Genomic DNA, 25,808 nt, shown 5'->3' on the forward strand with positions numbered 1-25,808 from the left:
TTTTTACATTACTCAAAATAAACCCCTCTTTAAATCATCATTCCCCTGATATTGCCAGATCCAAAGATTAATTCTCAATTATCAGTTCCTGAAATCTCAGCAGCACTTAAAACAATTTATTCCTTTTTATTTCTTGAGAAATTTTCTTCACTTGACTTCCAAGAAAACACATTTTTCTGCCAGCCTCACTGTTTGCTCCTTTTCTCCCTTTATCCTCTCTTTTGACCTCTAAATATTTTAACGCTACAGAGCTCAGTCCTTGGATGTCTTCTCTAACCATGCTCACTCCCTTCTCTTAAGAATTAACCACCACCAACCAGTGCTCAGACCTGCCACTGATGTTTCGTATTCCTAAGTTCAAATGCCATGTCCCCTTGGATGTCTAGTACGTATTACAAACACAGTATGCCCCAAATCCAATTCTTGATTTCAGTTACCATGCCCCAAGCAAACTAGCTCCTTAGTCTATCCATTTTAGGGAAAGACAATACTATTCGTTTAATTGCTCAGGTCTAAAAACTAAAGACCATTTTTTAAATTTTCTCTCATTTTTCACATTCCTTAGCCAGTTCTGTTGTTACCACTTACAGTTAAAATATACTTAATTCTCACTACCCATACCACTATCAACCTAGTCAAAGCCACCTCTTCTCTCTCTCAGAACACTGCCATAACCTCTGAAGAGAACCCTTTGTTCTACCTATCAATTTATTTATTTATTTTTATCTGAGTATAGTTGGCACACAATGTTACATTAGTTTCAGGTGCACAACATAGTTTTTATTCTTGATAGCTACACATAGAGGTTGCTGCCCACAGAGTACTCATGTTTTAAATTGTGTATTAGTGTATTTTACTCCTCTGTTGTCCTCCCAATGGCTTTAAATAACATTTAGAATAAAATTAAAGTCTGTGTTAAACTTGAACATGTGTTAGATTTTCTGATTCCTGACTATTCTTTAAAACTCTCTCCTTTCCTAACCTTATTCACTCTTGATCAAGCTGCGAAAGCTATAATGACGTTCTATAAGATTTTTTTTTCTTTTTTGACAGACAGATCACAAGTAGGCAGAGAGGCAGGCAGAGAGAGAGAGGAGGAGGCAAGCTCCCCGCCAAGCAGAGTTCCGATGCAGGGCTCGATCCCAGAACCCTGGGACCATGACCCAAGCCAAATGCAGAAGCCTTAACCCACTGAGCCACCCAGGCGCCCCTATAATGACCTTCTAAATAGGTCTTAAATACTCAATACTCTCTCACCGGCAGGGCCTTTCTATTTACTATTCTTAAGCATATAGTACTCTTCCACATATTGTTACATGATACTCTCTTCCTTCATTTAAATATTTTATTAAATAGCTACAGAGAGCTCTTTCCTGACACTATACAAGGTCGTTTTTCACTATTTTTTTTAATTCCCCATTCTCAATTCCACCATATATATATGGTATAGAATTATATAGATATATGAAGAATCTCTGTAGGGACACCTATAGAATTTTCAGCATTATAGAATATGAAGTGCCAAGAGCAAACAACTAAATGTCAAGAATAACTTGATTTCAACCCTAGAGATGCTGTGTGAATTAGTCATTTAATTTCTCTGGATATCACTTTCCATATCTTTACAAAGTGGAAATAATAACACTTGGTCTATGCAGTATTTCTGAAAGCAAATAAAATAATCTATGTGGTGTACCTGAGAAGTACTTAAGTACCATGTATAAATGAAAATGTTTTATATAAAATCCAGTAAACACTTTTATGAAAATGAGATTCTATTACACTTAACAAAAAGTGTAAGCAAATACATAATTGTGAATGAGTTGTTGACCAAAAATTATTTAATTCTTTTCAGAAAGTGTTCAATTTTTATTAGAAAAATTCCACATTTTAGTCCACATTAGAAAAATTTTCCACATTTAGCAAATACATAATTGTGAATGAGTTGTTGACCAAAAATTATTTAATTCTTTTCAGAAAGTGTTCAATTTTTGTTAGAAAAATTCCACATTTTTCCACCTAAAAAAAACTGAAAACTTGACTAAGAGCATTTAAAGCTTTGTTTGCACAGTGTTCAGCAAAAAACAAACAAACAAACAAACAAACAAAAAACAAAAAACAAAAAACACTGGTCATTCCCCTTTAAAGATCTCATTTATTACTTGTCAAATGGGACAAAATTCAGTACACAACTGTTTTTCCACTGGGGTAGTTTCTTGGCTGAAGTGAGTATGTCAGGCAAAGTTGGACAGTTAAAGAATTAAAATGTCCTAAATAGCACAGCAGCAAAAGTGTGATATGAGGCTCCTAGAGAATTTAAACAGTATAAAACTAACAGGTGTGTATATGTGTGTGTGTGTGTGTGTGTGTGTATTTAATATACATTAAATAATATAATTACTATATATTAAATATATATATATATATATATATATATTTGTGTGTGTGCGTGTGTGTATATATATTTACTCAGCTCAGAGTTGGGGTGGTAGTGGTGGTATGGAGAGTACTGGTGGAGGAGAAGAAAATTAGGCAAAATTTTTTTGACAAAAAATTGGCAAATTCTCCCCTGAAGTTAAAGATCACTTAAGAAATGGAAAGCTTAGGAAGCTGTCTGTGTGCCTTATACTAGCTGCTTAAGAGCTAAGTTGGTTGGAAGAGGGAAAGGGTGTTAGTAGTGAGTAGATGCAAAAACATTTCTGCAATAGGCTATCTGAAAGACCTCAAGAACCAGCTGTATCAGCAAGGAGCTTTGGAAACCTAGGAGAATTCCACTTTAATTGTTTCTTTCTTCTTTTTTTTTTTTTTAATAAAATTCCAAGCAGCAAAACATTGAGACCTAATGGAAAGATAAATGAGCATCTTCTTCCTATAATCTGCAAAATCTTGACTGAACAAGATTTTTTTTTTTTTTTTTTGCCAGCTAAGCAGTTAGAGGCAGTTCCAGTATTATGTTGAATTTTAGTCTTGACAGTGTTTGAGAAAGTGTTACATAGACTCTGACAGTTGTACCAACTGACAGGAAATTCCCAATTCATTTCCTTTTTATTCAATAATATTACTGAAAAAGTCCTGATTGATTAAGGATAAGATAATGATGACATCTTAATTATTTACCTCATGTTTGGGAAATAGGACAAAGTAAAATAGTGAACCAATCCAGGTCTAGAAAAATCCAGATTTTTCTTTGGATGATGGCATAAGGTAAAATTTTATGTTTCTTACTATAGCACTTTAAAGTAACACGTTATGGGTTACTATGACAGTTCTAAAAATGAGAATGTGGAAGAATATTCTTGGCATGGAAATAATAAATGTGACTACCTCTACTTGTACAGAATCTAGAATCATCCTTCTTAATTCTTTGACAAGTTCTTGGCAATTTCAATAACCACTTGGAGAATCTTTCCAATTCCTTGATCAATTAGTTCCATTCCTCCTCATTTCCAAAAATCTGTGTGTAAACTCAAGTCATCCATTTACACGATCATATCTTAGATCTTGTCATGGAACCAATGGCTAGACCCACTCAGTAATCTCTGCTTCAGACATCCTTCTCTCTAGTTACTATCTTGAACCATTTATTTCTCTTCCTCAAATTCACTTCCTTGTGAAATGAATAAAAAGTTAAGAACTTATAGATTATTCCCAGGGATGAATCAAGTCTTGTGGGTGTCTGAATATTACACAACATTAGGAGTTAATCTTAAGAAAAATAATTCGAATATAAACATAATTAGTAACAAGACCTTGAAAAAGTCCAGTATGAGAGGAAACATAAGTTTCATTAGGTCCATGGTTATTCCATTTCTGACTATACCATGTTGCCTTCCAAAGCAACTACTTTGTAAACTATCTCCCCACCACCAAATTAACAATCAGTGATCTGGATAAATTAATGAATATGAGTCATTTAGTCTGAAGGACCCACTTAGAAGTTTCTTGCAAGTGAAACTTGGGAAAATTTCTAAATACCTATTCTCATTGTACTTTGATGACTCAATATCCTATTTCTTTATGTATTAATGATGTTTTAATTTGTCTTTTAAGTAGTTCCAAGGAAAGGTAAATATTTAATTGATAAATCCAAACAGTATTGAAAGCAACATGACTAAGTATAGTCTTAAATAGAAAACTACCTTTTATTGTTTTTCTTTCATGACTTAGAAAGTATTGCACAGAAAATGCTACCATCCCTGGTCCCAGTGATCATGAATTCAATATCATTTGCTAAATCCTATCCATGATACAGCTAATAATGTAGGTAAATATTTTGTACCCACCCCTTTACAATTTATTTGTCATACTACTGTCCTAGCTCAGGTGTTTGCTTGGAAACAATAACCTTATTGCTAATCTACCTCCAGTATCTTCTCCCAGTATTCCATTTTTCATTATCTAAGTTATTTATTCAAAAGCTACTCAATTCATTCAGAGGCACAGCTTTGATCTTAACATTACTTATTTAACAACTTCTTACGGTATTATTAAAATATTTAACTATAATATGTATTAAATGTTTACCATGAGTTTGGCACTTGTCACACTTTTTTTTCATTTATTCATAAGGTCAAAATCATTAAGCAGATATTTTTATTACCCTTATTTTACAGATGAGGAAACTAAGTCCTAGAAGGAGCCTAACTACAATCTCTGTGGCAGCACTAGGTACAAGAGTCAGGAATTTAAAAAGGTCTGTCTTAATTTCAAAACTGTGTGCTTACCTATTACACGTCGAAAACTGATTATTGAATATTTGCCCTCATTTTACTTTCCCAAACTTATTTCCCACAGTACAAACTATAGTGCTTCCGGGGATGCCAGACTGAACTACTTCATGTTCACCATCCTTATCTTACCCTTTTCCATCTTTAGGACTTTGTCTACCATTGTCCTGGACTTCCTATTAGTCATTCTCCTAATGTTCAAATCCTACATACTCTTAAGAACCCACCACAAATTCCAAGTGCTCTAGAAGCCATTTCCTATTTCACTTCTGAAATACTTCCTTCCACCGAACTGCCTTGTCCTTTTTATCTAGTCTTTGTACATGATCCATGTAGATCAGTATTTTATCTTGCACTTTATTTTTGTCTTTAATGGTATGTTCACTTTGCCTGTCTATATCCTATGTGAGCTCCTAGAGGACAGACTGTTCATCTGATTTATCTCTCTGTGCCTCAAAGCATATAGTATCTTCTCTCTGGCAGACATTTAATAATATTGTTGAAAGAATGGATGCAGCATAGACAAATGTTTCTTTCACTCTGTAAGTCTTACAGTATTAACTTCTACTGGCCTAGATCCAAGATGTGTTCAATATCTTTCATGGGCTCTTATATCCAAGTGCTATAATCATTTAACTGTAGAAGAGATCATTCATTATTCATAGTTCCATACAACAACAGCCATTATTTCCTGTCTTTTACAAGTATCCCAGGGTTTATTCTACTATCTACTACCATTATCATTCATTTAACACTAACTGAAGGACAATACCAGAAAGCCTATGCAATATAGCTAATACTACTGTGGTTTAGAGATCACCTTGAGGTTATAATCCAACATTATGCGGAACCTGGGGGACCTTGAAAATTTCAAGAACTGAGCTTAGGCTCTAGTTGGGTTAGAGGAAAACAATACCATAAAAATAAAATAAAATTATAATGGGCAATGAATTAGTAATAATAGAAGTGACTTCCTATAGTCTTTGTCTAACATTGACTAACAAAAGGTATATTATGGTAGGGCTTTTCTCTTGACTTCTGGCATTTGAGCTTAAAATCATGAAGTTCAACTTATATATATAATGGTAAATGGAAAGTAATAATCCTCTTCTAATATAGTATCGCTCAGCCTCTGGTGGGTTCTAAATCATCTAGTCATTCAGAAAGTTAGCAACACATTTCATTAGTTCAGGAGCTATGCGCTTTCCAAGGTTTCTATTCGTTATCCTTAATTTCTTACCTAAGAGTGAATTTTTGAGTTTTCTATGCTTAAACTGAAACTTCAAGTGAGTATTTCAAAAGTTTTGGTATATTCAGATCTTGAAATAATTGCAATCTCTGAAAAGTGTTCCCAAAACACAGAACAAAGTAAGTACCACTTTATTTTATTTATTTATTTTTTTAAAAAGATTTTATTTATTTGACAGACAGAGATCACAAGCAGGCAGAGAGGCAGGCAGAGAGAGAGGAGGAAGCAGGCTCCCTGCTGAGCAGAGAGCCCGGTGCGGGGCTCTATCCCAGGACCCTGGGATCATGACCTGAGCGGAAGGCAGAGGCTTTAACCCACTGAGCCACCCAGGTGCCCCAGTAAGTACCACTTTAAACCAATATTCTAGCCTGGTCTTTGAGTCAATCCAAACAGCTCTATTTGAGATTCTAAGTGTAATTCAAAACTAATCTGCATTCTGAGTTCACCTACTGGAACGGAATATTCTTTTGTTTGTCATTTGTATATTATCAGAGGAATATTATCATTTGTAACATATTTTTCAAAATTATAGTTAGTCACAAAGTAATATTACATGTTATATGCCATGTTATGTATTCTTATAATGATAGATGTTATAGCAACAAATAGAATAGAAATTGGTTACTGTTAATGATTTCAAATATTGTTCAAAATCAAATTGATTCAAAAACTGTTAATGATTATAAAAATAGCATCACATTCTGCATATTATCAATTCAAAATGTCCTACTGTATTATATAAGTGATTACTTTTTTTTGGAAACTGTAAATTATGAGTTAAAATTAATACATAATAGGACCACAACTAAATCCTTAAGCTAAATTTTGAAATGCTTCATTTATACTGTTATATGTTATTTTTATATTAAAGATTCATTCTAGTTGTCTGACATACTTAAATTGAAATAAGCATCAAGTGTTTACAACTTTCAAGAATAAGTTAAGGAAATATTTTTTTCTCATCTTAGGTCCTTTGACTAGTGAAGGGTGTTACAATGACCAAATAATAATTTTATTAAAAATCAAATACAATGCCAACACTAGTATATAACCTCCAGCCACTAAAGAAAGAACTATTCTATAAAAATATAAGAATCTCATCACTGCACTAACATCTGACATGCTTATTTTCTCTCATTTGTAAAATGCCTGCCTACACAGAAAGGTGATATGACAATAATAGCTAGCGCTTAATAATTCTAAGTGTTATGAACTGTTTTAATGTTTCTCCTTTGTTAATTCCTATGTTAATTATCCTACGGCCTGGCCTTGCCTTGCCTATGAAAATAACCCTCTCTTAATCAACTCTATTAAGTGGTTTTTGATCAAAAGTATCTTCACTGGATTCTTAACTTCCAAAAATATTACTCCAATGACCATCCCACAGATAACCATGCCTTATTATCTGAAATTAACAGTCCTTGCTGTGACTCTACTAGGTTTCATTCTGGCAATTGAACTCAAACTTAAATTTGATCACCCTTCAAACCTATTCAAATTCTCACCCTTCAAACCTATTTTCCAACCATTATACACATTCTACTACTCATGAATTTATCAGCAAGTCAAAAATCAGTACCACTATTACCAGACTTAATCTAATTAGAAACAAAATCCACCTAATTTCAGATAAAAACTTCCACCCTAATCAGATAAAAAATGTCTGATTAAACTAATTTCTTCTTCTTTATCACACGAATCTTAACCTTATCCTTATTTAATTTACCCAAGCAATCTCCATAAGAACCAGAAAACTAATGAGTAAAGATCAGCCAAGTCAGAACTACCAGTCAAGTCCCACATATATACAACATAACAATCCCTACAGATTTCCCACTAAAAAATCCAGGATCTCTAGGATCAGAAATTATTTACATCTCAATCCATTATTTTTTTTAGAGATTTTATTTATTTATTTATTTATTTACTCATTTATTTATTTGAGAGAGCAAAAGAGAGAGAGCATGAGCAGAGAGTAGGAGCAGAGGGAGAGGGAGAGGCAGGCTCCCTGCAGCAGGGAGCCCAACGTGAGCCCCAATCCCAGGATCCTGTGAACATGACCTGAGCCGAAGGCAGATGCTTACCAACTAAGTCACCCAGGTGGCCCACCTATCCATTAAATTCAGACATAATTTCCACTTCACCATTTTTCAAGTATACAAAACCACTATAACTTCTGTCAACAAATCTGGAAAAAAAAATCCCCAAGATGGTCATATTGGCGGGTCAATTTTTACAATAATGCTTACTAAGCCACAGTCCTTCTATAACCAAAAATGACCACTGCTCCCCCCCCAAAATAAACCCTTAGAAACATTAAATGTAAAAAAGATCCAACAAAATGTATTACAATTCCACAATAAATTCCACCACTCACAATAAACTCTAGTCCACCATAAATACATGTTTTCAAAGAAAAACTGGAAAGTAATCACAAAGCTAGTACTTCAAACAAATACAATATATGTCATTATTATTCTCACATGAAACTTAACCATGACAAAAGACATGAGACATCACTATTGTATTCCAACTATAAAAATCTTAATGACATCCCACTGAAAATCCTACTCACTAATCAAGATTATCAACAACTCATTCGTTGACCTACCAGCTCCATCAAAAATCTCTCAGAATGGTAAAAAAAGGTTTGGACTCCTTTTAGGAATCTGTTTAGTCTTATAAATTTTAACAGGATTATTCCCAGCTATATAGTATACATCAAAATAAAAACTTCTCTTTCTTCAGTAAACTATATCTACCAAAATGCCAATTATGGATGATATCCAATATATACACAACAATAGAACCTCCATATTTTCTATCTGCCTCTTCACTCATGTGGGGAAAAGCCTACGCTGCAGATATTATACTTCTTAGAAAGATGAAAATTGTAATTTCTACTACTCACAGTAATGGCCAAAGCAGTTATAGATTATTTCCTACCATGAGGCCAAATATCCTTTGGAGGAACAATAGTCATCACAAACCTACTTTCAGCTATCCCTATATTGGCACTAGTCTAGTAGGAGGAATCCAAGGAGGATTCTCAATTGACAAAACTAGCACCTGATCCTTCACTTTCACTTCATTCTTCATTAATCATCTCAGCCAAAGTAGTCATGCACCCATTATTTCTCCAAGAAACACGATCTAACAAACCATCAGGAGTTTCATCAACAAAAACAAAATTCCATTCTGCCATTATTACACAGACCTCCCAGGACTCTTATTCCTAATTTTAGCATTGTCCAATTTAGTATTATTTTCCTCTGATCTCCTGGGAGACTTAAACAACTATACTCCAGCCAATCTTAAATACTCCCCCACACAACAAGCTAGAATGATATTTCTTATTTGCATACTCAATTCTATGGTCGGTCCCTAATAAATTAAATAGCATGTCAGTGAATTTTCTTAGCTGTTATCCTGGCAATCATCCTTATACTTCATATATCAAAACAACAAAACATAATATTGCAGCCTCTCAATGTCCTATTCTGATTACGTGCTGCAGATCTATTGATAGTAACATGAATTGAAGGACAACCATTTGAGAGCTTCCATTCATCACGATTAGCCAACTAATATCAATACTGTATTTTCTCTTTATTCTCATACTTATACCAATCATAAGCATTACTGAAAAAACCTTCTAAAATAAAGAGTCTTTGTAGTATAAGTGAGAGGAAGAAGAAGAATATTTCTCCCTAAGGCTCAAGAAACTCCAGCTCCACCATCAGCAGCCAAGGCTAAAATTCTACTTCAACTACTCCCTGGAAACTTGTACATGAAAAGTGAAATATTATCATGTACTACATTAATATTAAAAATAAATCATAAATCATTCCATAACTATGTAATTTGTGCATTCAGTGATTGTATGTGTGTTAGTACATACATGTATTCTACCATACATAATACCCACTATGTGTAATCACACATTAACAATTTACCTGATGCATATAAGTGTGTACATTTAAGTACTGATATTGCATTATACACACAATGGTATATCATGCATACAATTATAAAAGCCCATGAATATCTGCAGCACAATTAACATGATTAATATTATCTACCACATAATATTATTGGTTGGGTATACCTCATTAAGTCAAATTATTACTAGACAACATGCCTATAATAACCTATTACCATGCCTAATCATGAATCTTCAAGAACTAGCAACCATTCCACAAATGCGTCCCTCTTCTCTCCCTAGGCCCATAACATTTGGAGGTGTCTAGAAATTATATCTGGCATCTTGTTCTTACTTCAGGACCATCTCACCTAAAACTGCCCACTCTTTCTTCTTGAATAAGATTTCTCAGTGACTAATCACTAATCAGCCCATGCACACACATAACTGTACCATACATTTGCATTTGGTAATTTTTTTTTAAATTTTGGGAATGCTGTATCTCAGCTATAGCTGTCAAAGGCCTTAACACAGCCAAGCAAACTGCAGCTGAGCTTAAACTGAGTATTATTTACCAACATTATAAAGCATAAGGTATAATTCAGTCTATGGTTACTGGACATGGAAGAATCTGCATATACATATACATGCATGCTCATCAAATAAACAATTAGCTTAGCAAACTCTTTACCCTGCATAAACCTTATATTGTGTATATTTACTTGCTGTCTTGCCACACACAATAACATGATTAATTATACAACATATAAAGCTTATCTTTCATCGATGAGATTTTAATTGTAGCTAAAATATTCACATTCCTAACCCTACAAATTAAAACCCTATTCAAGGGGCGCCTGGGTGGCTCAGTGGGTTGAAGCCTCTGCCTTCGGCTCGGGTCATGATCCCAGGGTCCTGGGATCAAGCCCTGCATCGGGCTCTCTGCTCAGCAGGGAGCCTGCTTCCTCCTCTCTCTCTGCCTGCCTCTCTGCCTACTTGTGATCTCTGCCTGTGAATAAATAAATAAAATCTTTAAAAAATATAAATAAAATAAATAAAACCCTATTCAAGATGATTTTAAAATCTTCCTATTGACACCAACATGCTACCTTAATCTGTAAAACAACTATAGACATCCTCCTAGATTGGATTTTTAAAACTCAAAATCAGAGTACATTAAACTAAATAATAAATAAAGCATATTCAAACTTCTTGACCCTAACAGAGAAAAATACTCAACAAGTAATTCCACTATATATAAACTTGCTGCTTAAAAATATAAATCCCAATAGACAGGGATCGTCAACACCTTGCCCACTTTGCCAGTCTCTGAATGTTTGCTTTCTCTACCCGAGCCACTAAGCTTTCTTTCAATTAATACTACTTTCTCTTGCGTTCCAGGGTACCTTTGCAAATGCCACTACCTCTGTTCAGAATATGATCTGCTCTAGTTTCCTTCGTACTCTTCACTTAGCTAACACATGTTTATCTGTTAGCTCATATCTTGACTAGCCAAACTGCTTCCTCCAAATTCACCTCAGGCAACTCTGCTTAATGCTATTATGGGATTATGTAACTCTCCCTCCAAGTATGGCATGAGGCTATACTAACAGAGTTAATAGTGATTTTTTAGTTCATGTTCTTTCTCACTAGAGTCCAAGTGTCATGAAAAAAAAAAAAAAAAAACTGTGTTAATTTTAGGATTGCCATAGTGTCCCATGGGACTAAGGAGAAGGTTTGTGCCTGGTACAGTGTAGACATCCACCATTAAAAATTGTAGAACAAAATATTCCATGTACACAAAATAAGAACAAAGCTTGCTGTTCTTTCTGTATTTTTAAGTTCTATCTACAACTCATTGCTGGTTTTTTGACTTACTAATATAGGTCAATTTATGAAACAGATGACTAATTTCCAAAATACTCAATATATTAATATCTGAAGGACATGAGAGTTTGTCATTAACCATGCCTTAATTTTCACACACTCAAAAATGTACAGTTTTATGTTTTTGTTTTCCCTAATAATTCTCTCTCCAACCTGTTGCTTCAATGGTCTAAATACATTTCTCCTATTAGGATATCAGCCTTCTTTTCATAGTAAATGAGATTTTAAATTATTTTCCTTTTTATCACTGAGATATTAAGTTAAATAAACAAAATAATATGTAACATCTATAGTCCTATATGTGGTATCTTTAATAAGAAACTTAAATTCCTCTGTATTTCATTGAAAATTCATAATCTATAGGAAAAGTAAATTATATATTAATATATTTTATATTTACCATTGCCACCCAATATTCATAAGTAAACACTGTCAAGATTTCCAAAGAGAGATAAAAGGCCTGTGTGCCTGTTTTACCAAACCCACCAATATATAGAAAGGAATGCTCTGAGATGTAAGCTAAAAATGTTTACAGCAGAAAGGAGGAAGGGCAATCATTACATCACCTACTTTCTTTTCTTGCTAAAGCAGGATTTTGCTGTTGTAGTTTTCTGGTGCTCTCTGTTTCTGGTCCAGTTTTACATGATTTAAACAATGAGGCTGATGCAACTTCCCTTTTTACAGCTGAACAGGTTTCTTTATGAGGATGCTTCTCCCTGCTGTTCAGCCATTGTACATATTCATTATATAATCTCCTTACATTACATATGGTCGTTATCTAGGAGCAAAATATGCAAAGTTCTAACTTGTAATGTGTATGATAAAGTTATAATTTATTACTATTTATTACTAAAAGTAATAATTTATTACTAGTAGTAGTATCATTAAGAAATACTCTGAATGCTATGGGACTTGACATTAACTCACTGTGCATTAAAGATGCTGATTCAAAATAAAATTGAATTTTCTTATTAGTTAGGGTTATGAGAATGAGGTTGAATACCTTTAAAAAGTAATGTTAGCAAATACAAATATGTAAATAACATATGTTAAGGAATTATCCACTGAATTAGATAGGAAGAACTGGTCCTTCATCACTTCATTTTATTAAAATAATGCTTCATGTTTCCTGACTAGTATTTTTTTTAATTATTTGTTAACTGATTCTTTTGAATACAACAGAATTAGAATTATGGATTTATGACACAATGGTAAACCACAATCAAAGGTGTGACAACAAAAGAATAACATTTCTATTCGTTGGAATGCATTTAAATATCAATCCAATAAAACATCGCTTGGAACACAAATAAGCATCTCCCTGTTCAGGAGAACATAAAGCTGATTACAGAAAATGATTTTGGTCGGTGAAAGAGTGGAACACTGGATTAAGAAACAAAGATGTTAGATAGCAGGAATAAAATTGACTTACTAATATAGGTCAATTTATGAAACAGATGACTAATTTCCAAAATACTCAATATATTAATATCTGAAGGACATGAGAGTTTGTCATTAACTATGCCTTAATTTTCACACACTCAAAAATGTACAGTTTTATGTTTTTGTTTTCCCTAATAATTCTCTCTCCAACCTGTTGCTTCAATGGTCTAAATACGTTTCTCCTATTAGGATATCAACCTTCTTTTCATAGCAAATGAAATTTTAAATTATTTTCAATTTAAAATATTTTCAGTTTATTAAGTATTTTTAATAATACTTCAACTTTACAAGTACTTTGGAGGCACTGAAATGTCATATAATGGTGTTGAGAACACAAAACTAAGTTGATACAGGATTTCAAAACAAAGGATTTTTTATAGCTATGTAATTTCTAATATAAACAATATTATGGCACATATAATGTAACTGCATTTTGTAAATATCTAGATATTCACAATTTTATTTTCTTAACATAAAAAATTCCATTTCATTTACCATATGTTTCAGTGTTTTGATATGCAATTTATAAAGTATATCACTTACTTTTATGAAGCTACATAATATCAATAATTATAATTGCAATCATTTATTCATGGCTGGAAAACAGGTTCTGACAATTTCTTAATCAACTTTGTAAACCTCTGCCACATACTTAGTAAGAAATTATCCTTTGAACTGTTCTATCATGGGGCTGTGCTCTAAGTTATAATTACTTTGATCAAAACTGTCCTTTAATTTGTAGCTGAATAGTAATTATCATCAGGAGGTCCTACACATGGTACAATAGAAATCTGAATTTAAGTTTGTAGAAAATTCTATAAAAAGCAAATAGGAGGATAAGGTGTCCTTGTTTGAAGTAAGTAGTTGAGATTAACAACTTTGACTTCTCATCAAAATTTGCTGAAAATTTTTGAAATGGCACAAAGTAAAATTGCCAAGATGTTAAAACTTAAGCTAATTCTAAACATATTTTACCAAAGTCCTTGGGAAATCAACATTCCACAGTAAATATCTGGATGACAAACTCTTCAGGTTTGGAACAGACTAACACAGTGGGGAATGTGCAGAGAGAAAATGAGAGAGGCTGTTTCCAAGTATAAGCATCTCCAATTTCTTAAGTTATAGGTTCTTCATGGATAGACTACCAACCGAATTTTACATTAAAATATGGTCTGAGGGGGCGCCTGGGTGGCTCAGTGGGTTAAGCCGCTGCCTTTGGCTCAGGTCATGATCTCAGGGTCCTGGGATTGAGTCCCGCATCGGGCTCTCTGCTCCGCAGGGAGCTTGCTTCCCTCTCTCTCTCTCTCTCTGCCTGCCTCTCTGCCTACTTGTGATCTCTCTCTGTCAAATAAATAAATAAAATCTTTAAAAAAAAATAAATAAATAAAATATGGTCTGAGGCATCAATAACAAGTAAATAAAATAATAATTTGTTGAGTCTGTATCTTTACACAGTCTATTTTTGATGGCATTGAATGCTACCCTAAACAAGTTATTACTGTCCATGTTTTATCCCATGAGATGCAAAATTAATCCTATATGTTTTATCAAGGGTTTTCATAGGCATTATATTGTTTTATACATATTTACCACATTTCACATTTTTACAATTTCATCAGTTTGTTAGAAAACATATATTTATTGAACATTTTTTTCTTTGCCTAGTAATGTGCTCAGTCTGGTACATTTGTTGATAAACTCAGTTTTTGACATCATGGAGTTTAGTGATCTAGTTAGGTTGTTTAGTTAGAAAGATGTGCAATACAAGAATAATAATAGGTGATTAAATAATTTCAAGTTTGAAAAATGCTGCTAAAAAAGGACATAGTAAATGAAGAAAATAAAGTTTAACCTTATTTTCTTATTTTCCCAAGGAATATATATTCAAGAAAGTGCTGATTCAGAGCTCGAACTTAAGTGTATAACGTTATTACCATATACACGTTACGCCTAGAATCTCTACACATCCCCCTGTGTTGTGCCCCTATACCAAGTATAGAACATCAGCTGGTGAGGGGATCAAGGGAAAATCAGTCACTTCTATCAGTCTCTCCCTACTCCTGCCACAAAAATTATAATACATATTTTTAAAACAACTATATAGTACTAATGTATTAGGGAACTTCTTGGAAAATAGCACTAATGTTAGTTTCTGACATATTTTGATATATTTAGGAATTCATGTAAAATAAAGCCAACTTTCCTGGGCCACAGACACTTAAATTTCATGAAAACAAGAGCTATGCATTTCTTGTCCCTGTAGCACTTTCAGAGCTTCAAAGACTGCTTTGAGTTGCAGGCATTTCAAGTCCTACAATGAGCAAAAAACTAAAATAGAGTGTAAGAAATAGCAAGACATAAGATGAAGGATTATATGCCAGCTGGAGGGAAAGTACAAAAAGACTGAAGCAAAATGATTATTCAAGACCCTGGTAACCCATTAATGGAATGCCTATGTTGCTGAAGTTGTTAATAAGAAGGATTTTAGTGTTTTCTTCACTCCATGTCAAAATAAACTGTTATCACTAATATATTCTTACAATTACTTCATGTTTAACCTATCTGCAGTAGGAATGTTCCAACTAAACAGCAAGGCCTAGCACTAAGTTTGAACAGTCCTTGAGAGGCTGTGTTTTGTGATAAGCAGGGAGCTTTTTACTCCACTTACATCAAAGAAGAAAGGAGAAGAAGGATGAGATGAAGATATGAAGCATAGAACTTGGTGTATTAAGTAATGGAGAAGAGTCTTTCAAATTATGCTTTGCTAGGATGACAATAATGATGATGATGATGATGATGATTTATAATTATCCATTAGGTTACACCATTTATTATAATAACTATATGCTCTCACAAATCATTTTCAAGAGCTCAAAGAGAATTTCATACTGAAAACTTTTGAGAATTACAGGTTATATTTTGCCTAGAGTAGATTGATAAGATTTGCAGCAATGAAATATTGTGAAAATTTCTGGAAATGTGTTCCTATATTGTTGGAAGAAAAATAAAAAGCCTGTGTTTCAAATAAAAGTTAAATTGATGAACCTTAGAATAAATCTTAAGGACAGTAAACTATTCACTTCCCTTCAGGCAGGTTTTTTTAAAGTTCTCATAGACTTCTTTTCATGGAAATATCTGGTAATACTAAAATTATTTCTGTGGTAGACAAAACTCTAAAAATGGCTGCCAATGACACTTAACCTATCCCTTGACCATTGATGGAATCTTTGAATGATGAAATATTATCCAAGATGTTATGTTACCTAGCAAAAGGGAAATAATTTGGGTGGGTTCAAAGTAATCACATGAACACACCAAAAATAGAAATCTTCTCTGGGTTGGTGGTAGAAGGAAAAGTTAGAGAAATCTGAAGCAACTGGAAGATTTGGCAGGCCCTTTTTGGCCTGAATTTGGAGAGGACCATAAATAAGGATCAGACACAAGGAGGTGATTCCCAATTTGACAGCTACTGAAAAAAATGGTGTGTACACACACGCATGTGCAAACATGAGATTTTCCAAAATAAGTCAGCACCAAATTTCAATCACATAAAAAAGAGACTTCTCCAGAGATCTAGGAAATCTTATTTGGTATTAAATAAATGAATATGCTATAATATCTAGAAACATATTAAACATAAGTATGCCATAATTAAAAATACCTATAATATCTAGAAAATAATCTAGACCTAGGAATGATTTACTAAAAATTTAATCTTTCCTGCTCTTTTTTTATATCCAAATCATTTATTTTTTTAAATGTTATCATTAAATTAACATTGTTATTGTAGATGTGCTTTAGTCTCTTTTATTTTTGAATTTTATTATATTTTTTTGAGGTTCCAAAATTCATTGTTTATGCACCACACCCAGTGCCCCATGCAATACGTGCCCTTCATCATACCCACCACCAGGCTCACCCCATCTCCATCTCCAAAACCTTCAATTTGTTTCTCAGAATCCACAGTCTCTCATGGTTTGTCGCCCACTCCAATTTCCCCCAACTCACTTCTCTTCTCCATCTCCCAATGGTTAAAGAAATGTTGAAAAAGAAAAATAAAACTGGGGGCATCACATTGCCTGATTTCAAGCTTTACTACAAAGCTGTTATCACCAAGACAGTATGGTATTGGCACAAAAACAGACACATAGATCAGTGGAACAGAGTGGACAGCCCAGCCCCTGCAAGTCTATGGTCAACTAATCTGGGACAAAGCAGGAAAAAATACCCAACAGAAAAAAGACAGTCTCTTCAATAAATGATGCTGGGAAAATTGGACAGTTCTGTGTAGATGAATGAAACTCGACCGATCTCTTATACCACACACAAAGATAAACTCAGAATGGATAAAAGATCTCAATGTGAGGCAGGAATCTATCAAAATTCTAGAGGAGAACATAGGCAGTAACCTCTTCGACATCGGCCACAGCAACTTCTTTCAAGACATGTCTCCAAAGACCAAGGAAACAAAAAAGAAAATGAACTTTCAGGACTTCATCAAGACCAAAAGCTTCTGCACAGCAAAGGAAACAGTCAAGAAAACAAAGAGGCAACCCACCGAATGGGAAAAGATATCCGCAAAGGACACTACAGACAAAGGGCTGATATCCAAGATCTATAAAAAAACTCCTGGGGGCGCCTGGGTGGCTCAGTGGGTTAAAGCCTCTGCCTTCGGCTCAGGTCATGATCCCAGGGTCCTGTGATTGAGCCCAGCATTCGGCTCCCTGCTCAGCGGGGAGTCTGCTTCCTCCTCTCTCTGCCTGCCTCTCTGACTCCTGTGATCTCTGTCTGTCAAATAAATAAATAAAATCTTTAAAAAAAAAAACAAAAAACTCCTGAAACTCAACACACACAAAACAGATAATCACATCAAACAACAGGGGAAAAAAAAAAAAAAAGGCAGAAGACATGAATAGACACTTCTCCAAAGAAGACATACAAATGGCTAACAGACACATGGAAAAATGTTCATCATCATTAGCCATCAGGGAGATTCAAATCAAAACCACATTGAGATACCACCTTACACCAGTTTGAATGGCCAAAATTAACAAGGCAGAAAACAACAAGTGTTGGAGAGGATGTAGAGAAAGGGGAACCCTCTTACACTGTTAGTGGGAATGCAAGTTGGTGCAGTCACTTTGGAAAACAGTGTGAAGATTCCTTAAGAAATTAAAAACAGGGGTGCCTGGGTGGCTCAGTGGGTTAAACCTATGCCTTCAGCTCAGGTCATGATCTCAGGGTCCTGGGATCAAGCCCCGCATCGGGCTCTCTGCTCAGCAGGGAGCCTGCTTCCCCTCTCTCTCTGCCTGCCTCTCTGCCTACTTGTGATCTCTGTCTGTCAAATAAATAAATAAAATCTTAAAAAAAAAAAAAGAAAGAAATTAAAAACAGAGCTACCTTATGACCCTGAAATTGCACTACTGGGTATTTACCCCAAAGACACAGATGTAGTGAAAAGAAGGGCCATCTGTACCCCAATGTTCATAGCAGCAATGGCCACAATCACCAAACTGTGGAAAGAACCAAAATGCCCTTCAATGGACAAATGGATAAAGAATATATGGTCCATATACACAATGGAGTATTATGCCTCCATCAAAAAGGATGAATAACCAACTTTTTTTTTTTAATTAAATTTTTTATTTATTTTCAGCGTAACAGTATTCATTGTTTTTTCACCACACCCAGTGCTCCATGCAATCTGTGCCCTCCCTAATACCCACCACCTGGTCCCCCACCCTCCCACCCCGCCCCTTCAAAACCCTCAGGTTGTTTTTCAGAGTCCATAGTCTCTCATGGTTCACCTCCCCTTCCAATTTCCCTCAACTCCCTTCTCCTCTCCATCTACCCTTGTCCTCTATATTATTTGTTATGCTCCACCAATAAGTGAAACCATATGATACTTGACTTTCTCTGTTTGACTTATTTCACTCAGCATAATCTCTTCCAGTCCTGTCCATGTTGCTACAAAAGTTGGGTATTCGTCCTTTCTGATGGAGGCATAATACTCCATAGTGTATATGGACCACATCTTCCTTATCCATTCATCCGTTGAAGGGCATCTTGGTTCTTTCCACAGTTTGGCGACCGTGGCCATTGCTGCTATAAACATTGGGGTACAGATGGCCCTTCTTTTCACTACATCTGTATCTTTGGGGTAAATACCCAGCAGTGCAATTGCAGGGTCATAGGGAAGATCTATTTTTAATTTCCTGAGGAATCTCCACACTGTTCTCCAAAGTGGCTGCACCAGTTTGCATTCCCACCAACAGTGTAAGAGGGATCCACTTTCTCCACATCCTCTCCAACACACGTTGTTTCCTGTCTTGCTAATTTTGGCCATTCTAACTTGTGTAAGGTGGTATCTCAATGTGGTTTTGATTTGAATCTCCCTGATGGCTAGTGATGATGAACATTTTTTCATGTGTCTGGTAGCCATTTGTATGTCTTCACTGGAGAAGTGTCTGTTCATATCTTCTGCCCATTTTTTAATATGATTATCTGTTTTGTGTGTGTTGAGTTTGAGGAGTTCTTTATAGATCCTAGATATCAACCTTTTATCTGTACTGTCATTTGCAAATATCTTCTCCCATTCCGTGGGTTGCCTCTTTGTTTTGATGACTGTTTCTTTTGCTATGCAGAAGCTTTTGATCTTGATGAAGTCCCAAAAGTTCATCTTTGCCTTTGTTTCCTTTGCCTTTGGAGACATATCTTGAAAGAAGTTGCTGTGGCTGATATCAAAGAGGTTACTCCCTATGTTCTCCTCGAGGATTCTGATGGATTCCTGTCTCACGTTGAGGTCTTTTATCCATTTTGAGTTTATCTTTGTGTACGGTGTAAGAGAATGGTCGAGTTTCATTCTTCTACATATAGCTGTCCAGTTTTCCCAGCACCATTTATTGAAGAGACTGTCTTTTTTCCACTGGATATTTTTTCCTGTTTTGTCAAAGATTATTTGACCATAGAGTTGAGGGTCCATATTTGGGCTCTCTACTCTGTTCCACTGGTCCATGTGTCTGTTTTTATGCCAGTACCATGCTGTCTTGGTGATCACAGCTTTGTAGTAAAGCTTGAAATCAGGTAACGTGATGCCACCAGTTTTATTTTTGTTTTTCAACATTTCCTTAGCATTTCGGGGTCTCTTCTGATTCCATACAAATTTTAGTATTATTTGCTCCAGCTCTTTGAAAAATACTGGTGGAATTTTGATCGGAATGGCATTAAAAGTATAGATTTCTCTGGGCAGTATAGACATTTTAACCATGTTTATTCTTCCGATCCAAGAGCATGGAATGGTCTTCCATCTTTTTGTGTCTTCTTCAATTTCTTTTAGGAGTGTTCTGTAGTTCCTCGAGTACAGATCTTTAACCTCTTTGGTTAGGTTTATTCTGAGGTATCTTATGGTTTTTGGTGCTATAGTAAATGGAATCGATTCTCTAATTTGCCTTTCTGTATTTTCATTGTTAGTGTATAAGAAAGCCACTGATTTCTGGACATTGACTTTGTATCCTGCTACATTACTGAATTGCTGTATGAGTTCTAGTAGTTTGGAGGTGGAGTCTTTCGGGTTTTCCATATAAAGAATCATGTCATCTGCGAAGAGAGAGAGTTTGACTTCTTCCTTGCCAATTTGGATACCTTTTATTTCTCTTTGTTGTCTGATTGCTGTTGCTAGGACTTCTAATACTATGTGGAACAAGAGTGGTGAGAGTGGGCATCCTTGTCGTGTTCCTGATCTCAATGGGAAGGCTGCAAGCTTTTTCCCATTGAGGATGATATTTGCTGTGGGTTTTTCATAGATAGATTTGATGAAGTTCAGGAATGTTCCCTCTATCCCTATACTTTGAAGTGTTTTAATCAGGAACGGATGCTGGATTTTGTCAAAAGCTTTTTCTGCATCAATGGAGAGGATCATGTGGTTCTTCTCTCTTCTCTTATTGATTTGTTCTATCACATTGATTGATTTGCGAATGTTGAACCATCCTTGTAACCCAGGGATGAATCCCACCTGGTCATGGTGGATAATCTTTTTAATGTGCTGTTGGATCCTGTTTGCTAGGATCTTGTTGAGAATCTTAGCATCCATATTCATCAGTGATATCGGTCTGAAATTCTCCTTTTTGGTAGGGTCTTTGCCTGGTTTGGGGATCAGGGTAATGCTGGCTTCATAAAAAGAGTCTGGAAGTTTTCCTTCTGCTTCAATTTTTTGAAACAGCTTCAGGAGAATAGGTATTATTTCTTCTTTGAAAGTTTGATAGAATTCCCCAGGGAATCCGTCAGGTCCTGGGCTCTTGTTTTTTGGGAGGTTTTTGATCACTGCTCCAATCTCGTTACTAGATATCGGTCTATTCAGGTTGTCAATTTCTTCCTGGTTCAATTTTGGGAGTTTATAGTTTTCCAGGAATGCATCCATTTCATCTAGGTTGCTTAGCTTATTGGCATATAACTGTTGATAATAGCTTCTGATGATTGTTTCTACTTCCTTGGTGTTAGTTGTGATCTCTCCCTTTTCATTCATAATTTTATTAATTTGGGCTTTCTCTCTTTTCTTTTGGATTAGTGTGGCCAATGGTTTATCGATCTTATTGATTCTTTCAAAAAACCAGCTTCTAGTTTCGTTGATACCTTCTACTGTATCTCTGGTTTCTACCTCGTTGATCTCTGCTCTAATCTTGATTATTTCCCTTCTTACGTGTGGAGTTGGTTTGATTTGTTGTTGATTCTCTAGTTCTTTAAGGTGTAGAGACAGCTGGTGTATTCTGGATTTTTCAATTTTTTTGAGGGAGGCTTGGATGGCTATGAATTTCCCCCTTAGGACTGCCTTTGCTGTATCCCATAGGTTTTAGAGTGAAGTGTCTTCATTCTCATTGGTTTCCATAAATTGTTTAAGTTCTTCTTTGATCTCCTGGTTGATCCAAGCATTCTTAAGCAAGGTGGTCTTTAGCTTCCAGGTATTTGAGTTCCTTCTGAACTTTTCCTTGTGATTGAGCTCCAGTTTCAAAGCATTGTGATCTGAGAATATGCAGGGAATCATCTCAGTCTTTTGGTATCGGTTGAGCCCTGATTTGTGACCCAGTATGTGGTCTATTCTGGAGAAGGTTCCATGTGCACTTGAGAAGAATGAGTATTCTGTTGTTTTAGGGTGGATTGTTCCGTATATATCTATGAGGTCCATCTGGTCCAATGTGTCATTCAATGTTCTTATTTCTTTATTGATTTTCTGCTTCGATGATCTGTCTATTTCTGAGAGAGGCGTGTTAAGATCTCCTACTATTAATGTACTCATATCAATATGACTCTTTATCTTGATTAATAGTTTTCTTATGTAATTGGCTGCTCCCATATTGGGGGCATAGATATTTACAATTGTTAGATCATCTTGGTGGATAGTCCCTTTAAGAATGATGTAGTGTCCTTCTGTATCTCTGACTACCGTCTTTAGTTTAAAATCTAATTTATCTGATATGAGAATCGCTACCCCGGCCTTCTTTTGAGGCCCATTGGCGTGAAAGATGCTTCTCCATCCCTTCACTTTCAGTCTGGGTGTATCTTTAGGTTCAAAATGGGTCTCTTGTAGACAACATATGGATGGGTCCTGTCGTTTTATCCAATCTGCAACCCTGTGTCGTTTTATGGGTGCATTTAGGCCATTCACATTGAGAGTGATTATTGAGAGATACGTTTTTATTGACATTGTGTTATCTTTGAAGTCTTTCTTTCTGTCGATTGTCTCTATATTTCTGTTCAATGCTATTCTTAGGATTTTTCCTCTTTTATAGAACCCCCCTTAATATTTCCTGCAGTGTCGGCTTGGTGGTTGCATAGTCTTTTAAGCCTTGCCGGTCTTGGAAACTCTTTATCTCTCCATCCATTTTGAATGTCAGTCTTGCTGGATAAAGTATTCTTGGCTGCATGTTCTTCTCATTTAGTGCCCTGAATATATCTTGCCAGCCCTTTCTGGCTTGCCAGGTCTCTGTGGACAGGTCTGACGTTATTCTGATGGGCTTTCCTCTGTATGTAAGGAGCTTCTTTGTCCTAGCGGCTTTCAAGAGATTGTATCTACAATTATGATTCCTCAATTTTACTATAAGGTGCCTGGATGTTTTTTTTTGAATTTATAATCTTGGGGGGGACCTTTCTACTTCTAGTACATGAACACTTGTTCCATTCGCAAGATTGGGAAAATTTTCATGAAAAACTTGTTCCACTATATCTTCTAGACTTCTTTCTTTCTCCTCCCCTTCAGGGATTCCAATAATTCTGACGTTGGAACGTTTCATGGCATTATTTATTTCCCTGATTCTGTTTTCGTGGCTTCTAAGCTGTTTGTTCCAGGCTTCCTCCTGATCCTTTCTCTCTATCTGTTTGTCCTCCAGATCACTAATTCTATCTTCTGTCTCAGTTACCCTAGCTTTTAGAGAATTTAGATTAGATTGGAACTCATTGAGAGCGTTGTGAACCTCATCCCTGGTGGCCTTCAGCTCTGCCCTAACATTATGAACATCCTCCCTGGTCGCTTTCAATTCTGCCCTAATCAATTCCGTTTGGTCATCCATGGCTTTCTCCAACCTAGCTATTGCCTGGATAATTGTTAGCCTGAATTCTCTTTCTGACATATTGTCTATGTTGATAGCCGTTAGCTCTGTTTCAGAAGGCCCATCCTCTGTATTTTTCTTCTGTTGGGGATTCCTCCTCCTAGTCATTTTGTTGAGATATGACTGGACAGATGTAGCTGGATGTATCGACTGTGGTGCAGTCAAGGTGCACCCTGGAACGCTTCTGAGCACTCAGGATTCCCCACCCAAACGAGAGAAAAAAGAAAAGAAAAAGAAAAAAGAGGGAGAGAGAGAGACAGGAAAAAAAGGGAAGATAAAAGAGAAGGTTCAGCCCAAATGGGCCCCAGGGTAAGATTTATGACGTATACAAACAAAAACAGACAAACAAAAAGACTGATAAAAGTATATGACGAGAGAAAATATATATATATATATATATAAGCAAAAAAAGGAGGAGCCTTGTCAAGAAGAACCCCAAGTATAAGATTTATATACTATCAGGACAAACATAAATACACAGAGACACTGGCAGAAGAAAAAGATGGGAGCATGGTTATAGATTCTCGGTGTGGGCGAGGAAGGTTATTTTGATTCTTCCTGGATGTATCTTGATATCTTTGTTAAAGGACTCAACTTTCCTAAGAAAAAGGGGGATTAAAAATTGGTTCACCTATAGGGGTAGCATTGCTTGGAGAAAGGGGGTTACCTTGAAGTTTAACTCTATATGAATATTAGAAAATAAAAATAAAAAAGGAATAAACTGGACTAAACTAAATTAAAATTTTTTAAAAAAATTAAGAAAATAGAAAAGCAAAAGAAAAACACATGTGTATGTATCAAAAAATTCAGGTTAGAAGTTTATCATGGAATTTGATGTACTGGACATCTCACTGTAATGGTAAATAGGTTAAAAATTATCTATATAAAAAAAGGAAAAAAAAATGAACCAGAATAGTGGGAAAGAATTAAAAATAAAAGTTGTATCTATGAAGTAGTGGTGGTTGTTCTCTTGTAGTCTTTTTTTTTTTTTCTTTCCTGATTTGTTTTCTGGGGGAGGGGGCTGCCATGTGGGTTTTCAGTCAATGACGTTCCCTGAGTTAAGTCCTCCCGACCCCCTCAAGGGGGTGGGCTCTGAGAAAAACAGTTTTTTCAGGTTTTTGTTCTCTGGAGGTTTTTATGTTTGTTCACTTCTTTTCTCTCGCCTTGACAGCTTTTGATGGTTTTTGGAGGTTTAGAGGAAAGAAAACTGCACCCCAACCTCCCTCTCAGAGAGAAGCCTCAGTCTGCTCCCCTGCAGGTGCTGCAGCCGCTGGCAGAGCAGGTTCTGAGTCGCGGTCCCTGGGGACGCAGGGTCTCCTGCTTGTACGCAAAACCAAGGCAGCTGTGGCTGTCTGGGCAGCTCCAGAGCGCCAGAGAGGTTCCAAGCAGGGATCGCACACTGAGATTTTCCCGCTGGCTGGGGCTAAGAGCGCCGGGCTTGCGCGCACCTCTCCCAGGGGAGGGTTTGGGGCGCGGCGCCTCCAGCTCTATCAGCTCTATCGGCTCTATCGCCGCGTGGGACCGAGAACACCAGGCTGGGCGTTCGTGCACATCTCTCAGGGGAGGTTGAGGCACGTGCGCATCTCCAGTAAGGTGCGCGTTCTGCCGTCTGGTGTGGCTCCCAGCCCCTCACGGGAGCCGGACTCCACCCGTTCTGGGGCGCACTGGCGGCTCCGGGACAAAGACCAGGTTTCTCCACCGCACTCTCTGGCTCAGCACCAGGGGAGGCTGTCCTGGGTCTGGGGACTTAAGCCCCTGTCCCTAGCCGCCCCGATTCCCACAATTTCCCCTCGCGATCCTTTGCTCTTTTGAGTGCTTTCAACAAGACTCCAAGTTAATGCTGGTCCCCAGATGCAGGGCACTCTCGTATTGGGGTATTATTTTCCAATCGGTCACCTCTGGTGGCTCCCTCCCCCTTTTGTTTATCTTCCGATATCAGTCCGACGTTCCCACTCCACTTTACCTGCCCACTGGCGTCTTCT

The sequence above is a fragment of the Martes martes genome, assembly GCF_963455335.1.
Source record: "Martes martes genome assembly, chromosome: 15".
Taxonomy (NCBI): Eukaryota; Metazoa; Chordata; class Mammalia; order Carnivora; family Mustelidae; genus Martes; species Martes martes.